The sequence below is a fragment of the Egretta garzetta genome, unplaced genomic scaffold, assembly GCF_000687185.1.
Source record: "Egretta garzetta isolate BGI_Z169 unplaced genomic scaffold, ASM68718v1 scaffold593, whole genome shotgun sequence".
NCBI lineage: Eukaryota > Metazoa > Chordata > Aves > Pelecaniformes > Ardeidae > Egretta > Egretta garzetta.
Window position 1 is genome coordinate 505,642 of NW_009259106.1, and position 13,248 is coordinate 518,889.

Genomic DNA, 13,248 nt, shown 5'->3' on the forward strand with positions numbered 1-13,248 from the left:
AAGGGTGACAGAGCACTGGAACAGGCTGCCCAGGGAGGTTGTGGAGTCTCCTTCTCTGGAGATATTTTCAAAGCCCCTGGACGAAGTCCTGTGTAGCATGCTCTAGGAGAGCCTGCTTTAGCAGGGGGGTTGGACTAGATGATCTCCCGAGGTCCCTTCCAACCCTTGCGATTCTGTGATTCCCCCCGCACTGATGGCATGAGAGCACTATTCAGTATAATCAAAACCACAGGTGAAACACATCCTCTATCAACAGGTATCATGGTGTCTTATATGAGAAGTGGAAAGCTAGTCACTTTTCTATCCTGCCCTACGCTCATTAAATATAAGCTCAAGAAGGGAAGTTTCAAGAACACACTGAATTCATTTGTAAGTGTTTTCTGGTCTGGGCTTTTTTTTTTCCCTCCTTTCCTTTAGACCATCAATAAAACATTAGTTGTGAATGGCTGATTTGTTCCAGTTCCACCAGGTACACTCCAGGCTCACTGCAAGGCTTTTCATTTTGAAAATGTTTTTGACATAACATTGCTATGTTACCATCTGCCTGAGTGACAAATCCCAGATAAACAGCTTTATTGGGACACTCTCTGTCCCTTAACACAGCATCTACACTAAACTTCCAGGGGCAGTTTTAAATACCTTAAGACCAAAACCAAATGCTGCAGCTTGCACTGTATGGAATATATTGAGATGTTATACTAGCATATACAGTATGAGAGGCCCATACTGAGAAAGGCAAGTGAAAAATATATACTGTATTTATTATTTATTAAGAATGAGGAAAAAAAAAACAGCCTACAATCCAAGCCATACTGTTTTTCCATCTCATGATGGATGTCATAATGAGCTGCAAAGAAGGGACAGGAACAGAAGAAGGAAGCCCTTTACCCTGGAGTTGGGGTAGGAGTCTGAAAGCTTTCTGTACTTCATAGGATATGCTGAAGGAGCAAAGGTCCTTTACTGCCATCACCTGGAATAAATGAAGTCAGAAAAAGAAACTTCCTCTTCAAGCAATACAGTCTAAACTCATTAAGTTGTGTGCTGTTATGCAGATACAATGACAACACAGGCTTAGTTCCTCGTAAGAGTAGTCAGAGAAGCAGTGAAATTAGAAAATGGTATCTCAAGAGAAAAGGATATATCTTCATTCAACATCTGCACAATGAAACCAAGCGTGATGTCTGCAAAACACAGATACCACTCTACATCCCAGCAAGACCAGAGCCTCCACACCTGGTGCACTCACAAAAGAACTAAACCTGTAGTTACCAAGGTGGTAAGAAAACAAAATAAGACTCCAGAATATTTAGGAGAAAATGCAAGAGTGTAAAGCAGAATCACGAGGTGTATCTGACAGAAAAACAGTGGGGCTCTCAAGTCTCCGTTTGTTGATTATGGTAAAATTTAGCTAAATACTGTCGGCTTCCTTTGTGTTCCACGCTGACACCAAAATACATGCAGGTGGTGTTTGGAGAGACAAAACAATGTTCTAATCCACTTATATATGTAACTTGACTGCTTTTCAGTAGATCCCATATGGAAAAAATATCTTGCAGCTTGATGTGACAGACATTACTACAGCTGAAACCAATAAAGGAACACAAGAGACAACAATCACTGGATGCCCCTTATCCTCCACTGCATAATCATTCAGAAGTAGACTGATCTGCTAAATATTGAAGTCTTACACTGAGAAACTAGTAAGAGCTTCCCTACTGAAACGGGCACCTCAAAGCACTCTTTGGGTCAAAAATAAAAACTTCTCAGAAATTTTTGTATCTACTTTTTAAATTCCCTGCAAGTGATTTAGCTCTAAAAAAATACTCAGATCATACGTGGATCAGCTCTATCTTGTCTGCTGTTCACATATATCATTAAGGAATTTTAAGTTTCTCAAAATAATACAAGAAAAAGTATCCATAATTCTTTTAATGAACTCTGTGCTGTCAGGGGAAAAAGCCTTCCTTAAGCTCGATATTCAATAAATTGTCTTTTCTTATTCAATAAGTGTCATTAAAAATGCTGATGCTGCATTTCAAAGTCTGAAAGGGCAAGATTTCAGAAATGCTGCAAATTCAAAGAGTAGAAAACTTGAAATGTTGGTGTAAGACATTTCTCCATTTTCCTAAGTTTGTGTTAGCTTAACAAGGGGAAAAGATGCAAAGTAACTGGCACTTTGATGGTTCTTGAACACTTGGCAAAAGCTATCAGCTGCAGCTTTATTTGGATAAGCAGCAAACAGATTAGAGATCTGTATTCACCCAAGTTTTGTGCATGCAACACTAGTTAAAAACCTAGGCATAAAATTCCTGAGCTGGTATAGATATTCATGGCTCTTTGATATGAGTTATCTATTCTTAATGTTTTGTTATGTCCTTTTTCAAATCAAGTCAGAAAGAAGTAGAGTGAAGGCCAAAAATGAAAATCAAAATATATGCATGCTCAATTCAAGTTTTAATTAAATCTTTGTGTCCATCTTTTGAAAATGTTTCTTAGCTGTAACATCTATCCCAGGTCAGAAGTAATGGGCATCACAGACAGAAAACCTAGCATATTAAATATTACATGAGAGAAGTGATAGTAGGAAGCGCAAGAATAGAAAAGCAGCTTGTGGGGCTGGAGTGCGAAGAGTACATGCTCTACAAGAAGAGGCTAGCTTGTGGCTGCACACCTGAAATAACAGTCTTGTGAGGAGGTATGCTGCACTACAAACTCACTGCTTGCACACAAAGATTTTCAAATGCACTTTTGAGCACTTCACTTGACAGAAGCCATTTAACATTTATTCCCATGACCAGCTATGAAATACAGGAATTTGGCCCAAAAGAAAAGCCCCAGTGAACACAAAATTCAAAAATTAAGAAAATGCCAACACTAATTATGAAAGCCAGCAAAACCAAAAACATAATCATAACCACGAATTTGAGTTTTGCATGTATGTCTTTAGCTTAAATAAGAACCAAATCACCTAAGGGCAGGATTTCAAAATCTGCTAAAGAGTTTAGAAGCCCATATCCCACAGATCTAAAGGAGATTATTATGCTATTAATATGGCATTTATTTTGTTTAAGGTTCTGTTGGAGCAGCAGCATTAGATTTCAACTCCTGCCTTTGCCACATATGCATAAAAGAAAAGAATCATGGAATAATGCAGGTTGGAAGACACCTTTGGAAATAATCTAATCCAAGCCCCCACTCAAACCAGGGACACTTCTGAAGTTAGAGCAGGCTGATTAAGGCTTCATCCAGTCAAATTTTGGAAAGCTCTGAAGATAAATAGTCTGCATGCTCTGTAGGTAACTTGTTTCACCTTTGGTAGGTTATTCAAACAATCTGACTCCCACCTGTAAGCTGGATTAAGGACCCAACCCTACTTCAAGCAGTTGTATAGGAATAAATTCAGTGCCTGTGACACATGCTTATCCAGATTAGGAGATCTACATACACACATAAGCAATGTCTCTAATTCCCATGCATTTGAATATCTCTCTTCTAATATTTAAGGAATTGGGAAAGTAATTTTAAAAGGTTATGGGTAACAAATACTTCCAGAAGGCAATTATGATTTAAAGATCCATTTTGGAATACTTTTGAATAGTGCAATGTTCAAAACTATAACAGAAACTGAAATCATCTGCTTTATGAAGCTCTACAATACATTATTTTTTTAAAAAGATAATAAAAGCTTCTTGAGAGGAGCTGTCCACTAACTTGTTTTTGCACAGCACACTGCAGAACAAACCTTTCCATTTTCCTGCCTTATCCCCATTTTAGTTCAGGCCTTTTAGAGCTGCTATAAAACAAAATTGTAATAGTACCTTTTAATAAACCAATTCAGACTTCATGGGTAATTGCTTTTCCCATAGAGTGACCCTCTCTCAGTTCAGGCACAGCTGCAGAGCACCAAGCAACAACTTCATTCTGAAACATTTCCTGAGACATTTTCTTTGGATGAAGCTAATGGCCCTGAGTCTTGCCTCAGGCCATCAACCCTCTGGACCAGTCATTAATCCCCAGAAATTGCCCAGGGCCTCAATTACTGTTGCTTAAACATACTAAATTAGGTTTTGAACAAACAGAGCAAACAAAGGTCAGTATCAGGAAACAGAATTCAGTGAAAACTAAAGAAAATTCTGAGAACTATATAATAGATCTGAATCGGTTCAAGGGACAGAAGGACCTCATCACAAGGTGTTCTGTGGTTAGTGAGGACAAAGCCTGAAGAGCAGGGAGTTTACCTCTAACTTCAATGGGCTTTAGGTCAGATGCTTAATGCTCTAAACTCTCACTTCTGGCACAGGGTCAGGTCATAAAAGGTGCCTGTCATGTCAAAACACTGAAAACAAATTATAGTTGCACAATACTTTTAGTTATCCTGGGGTAGATAATGCATTTCAAATTGCTCTGTCACAGGACTCTACAGATACTGGAAATACTTCTTTCCAGACTTTCCAAAACCAAAAAGTATTTGGGAAGCTACCTTTATGATGGATTTTTTTTGGCCCCATCCTCTCACACACACACACAAAAAGCACGCTGCTATTCAACATCACAAATTATATGCATGCTTCCTTGTAAAATTTGTTGTTTCCCCTCTTCATTCCCCTGATTTCATTACATTAGTCACTACTATCTCTAGTAAGCAATTATAATCAACTCTCCTAACAAAGAAACAAGAGCTTTACTTCCCACCTTCCTTTAGGTTAGTTTGTTTCCTTGTGTGGTATAGTCAGCTGGCTATCCCTGGCCCATAGGGGACTTCATCTGCAAAGGTGACTCTTCCGCTTCTACAAAACCAGTTGGGGTTGCACCATTAACACAACCTTCCCTCTCAGCTCCTGGGGAATTCATACATGAGAGCACACAGCAGCAGCATATGGGCTAATGAGGCTTAATGGACCAGAATCAAGCTCAACTGCAGTGCAAGTATCTAACAACAAGAAAGCAAAAGCTGTGCACAGCATTCATAAGCCTAAGCCAAATAACGCTTTTCTAGTTACGGACTTCATTATATACCTCTATGTAGCTCTTACAGATGGTAACAGAGTAGAACTACAGCAGTTCAGAACCTGTAAACATTGATAATAAACTGACATTGTAGAAGTACAAAACACATCATGTAACATCTATACAAAATGTCAATGTCACCATTTTATAGACCATTAAGTAACCAGTGAAACATGCAAGTTAGTTAATGCCGAATAATAAGGTAAGCAGGACTTAATGGTGCCTTAAGTTGGTCACTTCAGTCCATACAGGGTAATTAACAGGACAAAGAGGACTGGTTTTCACACACAATCAGTATTTTCTGTGTATTTTGGAGACGCTGTACACGTAAACCTCCTTCTTGTTGTTGCATAGCTCCTGCTAGAGCTCCTACTTGTATCAATAAATCACTGCTAAATCACAAGTAGATCCACTGGCTACCACTATGATATAAGCAAAGATTATGCCAAAAGGTTTGTCATTTTTCTCCTAATGAATACATTCTTTTTGTAGTGATACCTGGCATTCACAGCTTTCCAATGCAGTGCAACAGCACAGGAACTGTGTGGGTATCAGTCACACTTGGTCTATATTTCAAAAAAACAGGTATTACTAGCTTTTATGAGCATCACAGACTGTGCCTGCCATGGGACATAGCAGACAGGGTGTTTTTATCCTCGTTCCCAGTTTTGCCTCAGCTAAATAATGCAGCAAACAGATAGGGACTCTTTTATCCTTAACAGTAAGCTCATTCTGCAAATAAAACTCAACATTTTTACTTCTTACTCAGATACTTAGATCTTGGGGATATCATATACTTTGTTTAAAATCTATCAGTGTCTGTTGAGTCTCTTAATAAGCTAATATTATGCACTAACACAAAACAACAGAAAACTATATAAAAAACTATATATAGCAACATATTTTAACCTGGTTTTACTACTGCCTTGTTCTGGACAATATGCTCACAACCAAAACCTGCATCAGTTTACAGGTTTTGGGGTTTTTTCTTGGCCTGCAGTAAATAAAGGCTTGTTAAGGTAGTCATAGTTACTCTGCTATTACTGATTGCTAATAGTGATCAGATCAAGGAATAGAAATCTAGGTCTCCACAGAAAACTTATGCCACCCTGAGCAAAAGCAAGCCAAACACAGCTGACTAGCTGCTCACTTATACCGAAGGAAATAGGGATCGGCTGCTAGAGTACCGCACGCATCTGTGTGCAGCCAAACCAGCCTCTCTCCTTCTGGATGAGGATCAGGCAGTTGTATCCAGAGTTAGCTACTGTTTTGGGAAACAGCCTCCCACAGCAGCAAGAGCCACTACTCCAGCCCCAGCCCAATCATCAGGAGCAGCATTAGGAGAACACCTGCCCGGGGCCCCTTTCCTTGTGGAAAGTTGCTCCCTTCCTGAGCAGCCACCCAGGAGACACAAGGGCTGCCACAGGGAGATGCAAGCATCCTCCTGTGGCAATGGAGAAGGTCGGTGCAAGTGCAGGTATAGCGGTCTTTTATCACAGGGGACTGGGAAAGGAACAGGAGAGAGCAAGAGAAGGAAACCTTTCCTCAGTCTTTGAGGATCCTCTGAGCACTCTCAGCTCACCTTCCTTACCAAGAATCCCCCTTTACCAGCAACCTCTGTCAGTCTACCATAACCCACTGGCCAGTTCTCACATCACTTCTTAGCTTCACTGATTCCCTTGTGTTCTTCCCACAGACCCTCAGAACTCCAAGTCCCTTCATAGTCCTCCATGCCAGCCTCCCAAAGTTTCCTCAGATCCCCAGACCCACATTTATCTTTCTCTGACCCCTGCCAGACCTAACTTCACCAAAACCTCCCAGTACATGTAAAGAAATATTGCATGTTGCTACAGAGAACTAGATGCACAAACTACCTAAATACACATATGTGTATTTTTTTTTCCATTCTTTTTTTCTTTAAGTGAGACATAATGGTTGAATTTAAAAAAAAAAAAAAAAAAAAAAAAAAACAGCAGAAAAAATATATGGAAAAAATCCATAAAGAATTTGTAAAGATAAAACCTGCTATATTCTTGGCCTACTTTTACACTCTTTTCCAAACACCTACTATTGACCATTCTCAGAGTCGGGGAACTGTCTTAGATTCACAATTGGTCTGACATGCTTTTACAGTCATAGTCAAAACAAAGCAGTTTTTTATGAAAACTTTTAAAGCCACTCATCTTTCATAAACAATTCTTTTTTCTCTGTTCTTTTTTTGCTTGACATTGTAAGAATTACTGATCCTGTACATTTGACTTCCAAAGTAGTTGTCATGGAAATTAAGGTGATCTTGCAAACTGTAAACATGATTTCCCTCTAAGAGCATAGAGAGAGAGAAACAAGAGGTTTTGTTTGAAAGTGAAACAACAAATTCTGTTCTGAGCTAGACAGTCACATTTCACTCAATGGTAGACAGCAAGAGTCATGAGCCAGCAGAAACCTTCATATCTCTACTGTAGAATTTATCTAAATTTACCTGGCTGACTACATCCTTCCTCCTTCTATGAATATTTTATAGTAATCTTAAAATCAGTTTGGAGTTGTATCAGTAATTATTCAAAGACATTAATTTCTGCTTTGTGGTAAATAAAAATGGACCTAAACTCACCTGCCACATTTCAATATTAATCAAGTTAGAAGTAGGCAAGTGACAAAACAAATTAAAAAAATATTTATCATTCCAGTGAAGACAGTTTGTGGCACAAATCTTCTTTTAAAACGTTGTCCTCAGTAATGCACTTGAGTAAAATAGACTGAACTACGTAGAGCAGTTTTCATTCAATTCTTCCTGTGTGGCACCCTCTTCTTCAATGTTTGCATAGAGATGGATTTTATGAAGTTATAATATGAGTACTTTGCTGTCTAGCCTCAATCACAGCTAACATTTTTTTTTAAAAAAACAACTACTCTCCTGCTTGTTCTCTGGAAGTTTCAAGGAGAAAAATGTGCCCTTAACTCATGTTCCCCTTGCCAAGAGAACGCCAGGGCTTCTCAACATCACCTCTTCAGGGGCAGGTTCTCTTCTCCATATTCCTAGTAAAACCAAACGAGGATACAGAATAGGTGCAGCTGCATGGCTGATCTGTGCTAGGAATTGACAGTATTGCCATACTGAACCCTGGATAAATTTGATGGTAACCAACATTTCAGAGGAACAAGACAAGGAGCAAAAACCCATAAAGGCTTAGGTATACATTTAAACCATGATCAGAACTATGTATTGAAGATTTTAAAAATTAACAAGTTTTAGCAGAAGCTTTGAATGCCCAAGGATGCTCAACACCAAAGAAAGAAGTGTCCAGTCTAAGGTATGGGGCAGATAGTGTGTAATATAAAAATGAGAAATTCACATAAGCTATTTGTATTATAGATGTATATGCTATATATGTAAACCAAAACTGAAGGAATTCTATGAAACTACCTAAATTAATCCCTGAAGAAGAAGTGATATGTACAATTCTCTAAGTGCTTACTTGAAGTAAATGGCTTTGTACTTTGGCTTTTGTTCAGGTCTGGAGAAAAAGAGTAGCTGTTGATTTAACAAACTTGTGACAGAGTATCTCAATTCTCTTATGTTCTCTTGCAAAACTTTCTACCAGTTTGAAAGTTCCCTTTATTTTATAATTCTTCCACTCCACATGCAGAAAATTCCTCAAAATGACAATATCCAAATTAAAACATTGCAATGGCAGCCACTGTATCTATTTGCCTGTTGGGATTTATACCTCATTACTCAATGCAGTTTTACATGCAGTTTGTACATAGCTAAAGTATCCCCCTATACACACTTTCTTCTGTATTTATTGACTTGTCTTTCTTCAAACTCCTGATTAACTAGAGGCATCAGAAGATTGTGTCGCCTCTTCATTGCTGCTCAGAAAAGCAGCTAATCAAAATTCTACCTACAAAATCTATGGCACCTCCACTTAACATTTCAGCTACTTAAGATAATTTATTGTTAGAATCTCAGCTCAGTGGCATCTCATCATGCTTGTAAGATATTTCTATCTTATAAAAGTTCAGCTCATACTTCATATTGTGATAGAAAACAAAAGCTTTTGCTTTATTTGCTTCTATATTTTAAGCTTCAAAACCTGCTAGCTACAGACTCAAAACTGCACTTATTTGCAGCTTTAAGTGTTTTAGTTGGTTGTGGTTTGTTTTGTTATTTTTTTAAACAAGTAATTAATCACTGGTAGCCAAGTTTCAGAAAAGAAGAGTGGTTCATCTCCATTTTTTTTATAAATGCAGTGCCAAGATTTGAAGGCAGATGCTAGAAGCAGAGCAACTTTGAAAATCAGGACACCTAATTAGGCATGAAAATGAGATTTGGGAACTACATTTCATGCATTTCAGTTCTGAAATCTTGGAAACAAAATTCACTAGTATATCATCAAATTAACTTCACATCAAGGTTCTGCTGTCATGATAGTATGGTTCTTATAAGACTTTCAGAATTATTTGCTTGGGAACCATAAATGAGAACAGTGGGAAAAAAGAGCACAGGATTTTAAATTTTCAGTTAGATCCATATGTTGAACTGCTCTCACTTTAAAATCTTAGGACATTAATATCTAGAACTCTGCCTTAGGTTATCAGGCATCTCTCTATATGGAAAGTGAACAAATATGCAGTGGATGCTGAAACGTACTGATATTTCTTCATCTACACACACCATTTGAAATGCTTATGAATATAAGACAGTATTTTGGCCCCTTGGATTTTTCTCCCCAGCCTAACCAGACAGTGCAGAAGCATAAGAAAAACACAGCAAAGAGAGGAGGCCAGTCAGCACAGTGGGTTTGGCTCTGCTTGCGTGCTGGTTGATGATCTGATTCTGGAATTTTTCCCCCAAAATCTCATGGAAGCTCTACTTCACCTCCAAGGAAAATATCATTTGCTCTGCTGGATTTTTCACTTCCTTCCCTTCCAACTACACCTATACAACTAAAGAAATAATAGTTGGAAATACCCCAAATTTGGAAAGAAAAAAAGCTTTATCTGCCAGCTCCCTAAAAGCAATTTTCTTCCTTTCTTTCCTTTCCCTTCTTTTCAGTACTGGAAATACTGCAAGTACAGCCTATAGCTGTGGCCAAGGACTCAGTCACAGGAGTTTAACTACAAGCCTCTAGTGTCATTTCCCCTAAAGTTAAATAATAAAACATTTGGTTCAATTGCCTACACTTTTCTCTTTTCCTATACTAAAAAGAAGTGGGATGTTAACAGGGTAGTGAAGTAGCTTTATCCTCCTTTCCAATAGTGTTCATAATTACATAGCTGTGGGAGGACTGAGACAATACTTGTCACACATTGTACTTCGTCCTTTAAGGATTCAGCAGCTTCCATTTACCCTTTCTGAATGCACAAGCGTTGCCAGAAAAGCCCCAATCCACTACTGCACATTAACTAGCAAAATGTGTGTAATTATCTAATAAACAGGCTGATGGATCATTTTGCGTCATTTTCTTCTAAAGCACTGCCCAGATCATCACAAAGTGCAAATGATTATAAAAGCAGTTTAACTTCATATAAACAGCTGCATAGCTATGCCGGTTTGGAAGCTGCTACTCTGCAAGGACATCCTATTCAGATGTTTATTTTTCCAAACAGTTCTGCTCCAAAGCCAGTAAAGTTGTATCCTTCCTGCAGCTAAAAAAATTGAAGGTAATCCATATTCATCAGAATTAAGTTGAAAATAATTCTTTCTTTTTTTTTTAAAAAAAAGGAAGTAAAACTGTAGGACACCTATGTTAAATGTGTTACTTTCCTAACTATTGTACCTGGTAAAACCTAAAAGGAAATTCTTTTACCTGGAAAGCTCCATTTCATGAAAAATGTTTAGGCATATTAAAGTATTCTATTTTCCTAAGGTCTGATAACGTATTAAATTCCTCTGAATTGTAGCATGTTAATTGTTGCTTTTATATGATTAAGGTGTCAGTATCTGCACAACTTAGAGTCTGCTACTGAAGATAAAATCATAATTTCTCCAGGCCTTTTCCCCCCAAACTGTATGAATTCTTCCATTGTAGAAGCAGACAGGTATTAATAATTATGAAATTTAGAGGAAAACTCACAGATTCCCTCAATTCTTCTTCTGCTATTCTAAAGCTGGAAAAGGCACTGAGCAACTTGCTTTAACTGGAACTGGTCTCATCTCCTTTAAAATAGTTCAGGGCTCTTAAATCTTGATCCGTCCTCTAAGACTAAGATGATCCTGGCTGTGACCAATCTGCACAAGGCACATAGAACATTGCTACATTTCCAGTAATGGGCATTTGTTACCACTACAGGGTCCTCAGAAAGGACCCCAGTGAAGTTAATTGTACATGGGTGTCAAAATCATCTTTCCCCACTTAATTATCCGTGGTAGTATATTTGTCTTTTTAAGAAGCTTATAGAAGAATAAGCAAGTCAAGTAAGGTGATTATGAAGTTTTACCATTGTATCTTCAGAGAGTTGTGACAGAAGAAGCCAGGCAAGCTGAAAGATGCGTGCAAATTGAGACACAACAGAAGAGGTAATTAAGATTTCACAAAGAGGGGAGGAACTAACAACTGAACAGTAAACTTCTATTATCCTGTGATTTCTTACTGCCTAATCATTGCTGGGGGAAAAAAAAATCCTTTACAAGGCTGGAAAGGAAGCTCATGTTTTCCAGACTGACCAAGAAACAGCAGGATTCACAAAGCTGTTTATTCTCTGCAATTCTCACACCCTGCCAGGTAAAGGGAGTGGAGGATTGGTAGAAAGTGGTTTGGCAACAGAAAGAGGGAGGATGAGGAGAATTTCACAGGCAATGTCAGCCTTGGGGTACAACGGTGCATTTAGGCCATCACCCTCCTGAAGAGGAAAACACTGAAACAAAGAACAACTAGAAACATTCTAAAGAAAACAAATATGTTTGAAAAATACATTAAGAAGTGTGCTTGTGTATGCTCTCCTTCCACACCCATTTTCATCACAGAAATGTTTTCATCCTTACATGAACAGGATAAAATAAAACCATTCTTTCGTGGTTAAACCTTGCCTAATAACATAATTTACACTCAGTGATCTGATTAATAGACTATACACTACTTCTCAAGCAGCGGTGACATATTGGATTGCTGTTGGAGCATCCCACATCCCGACTAGGCTGAGGGTGTACAAGGGTCTGTTCTGTAACCCTTCCTGCAATCCTTGCTGTCAGCTCCCCACCACCTCCCAAACTGGTGACTAGCTGCCTAACAAATTGAAGGCCCACCTTGGACAAAACACAGCTGCATCACCTTGACTCAGACTGCTTTACACTTTTAAGCTGCGTATATGCCACTCGGAGCTTTTCTGCACCAGCTAAAGATGCCCAAATGCACCAACCTGAAAGAGGAGCCATAGCCATGCAAATGCCTGGCTGAAGGCAAATAATACCTGCTTCAAATTTTTGAAAAAATGCTCTCCTAACAAGAGAGAGGAGGAGAGCAAGAGAAGTTCACACCAACACCATCCAACGCTACGTTAGTGTTCAGAGCACTTACAAGCAGAAGTGTTATCGAACACAGGTATTCCTCCCACCAAGGCAAGTTAAGAGCTGTCCAGGCAGACACAGGTCACTTCAACAGCACCAGGCAAGCTGGGTGCAAATTACACCCCTGCCTATACGTTACCACCTTCAGTGGTGCTTGTTTAAACTTTTTTTTTCTTCTGAAGTTCGATACAATAAAGATACCTGTCAACACCATTTCTTGAAAACCCTGTGAATCATTATTGAAAGAGGACAGATTGCTCAGATACTGCTTTTTTTTCTTAATGACCTGGCTTCAGCTGTACTATGAAACAGGATTGCCATCCCTACCTCCTGTCTGTAGCTTTCCTTGAAAGGAATCAGAAGTGACTCTAATACAAACCTTAGGAAGATCAAATCCATTATGCTGGTAGGTAAAGATCAACTGTAAATCGGTAAGACCAGTGACGAGTGGTGTCCCTCAGGGGTCCGTACTGGGACCGGTGCTCTTTAACATTTTCATCAATGACTTAGACAGCGAGATTGAGTGCACCCTCAGCAAGTTTGCAGATGACACCAAGCTGAGTGGTGCGGTTGACACACCAGAAGGACGGGATGTCATCCAGAGAGACCTGGACAGGCTGGAAAGGTGGGCCTGTGTGAACCTCATGAGGTTCAACAAGGCCAAGTGCAAGGTCCTGCACCTGGGTCAGGGTAACCCCCGGTATCAATACAGGCTGGGGGAAGAAAGGATC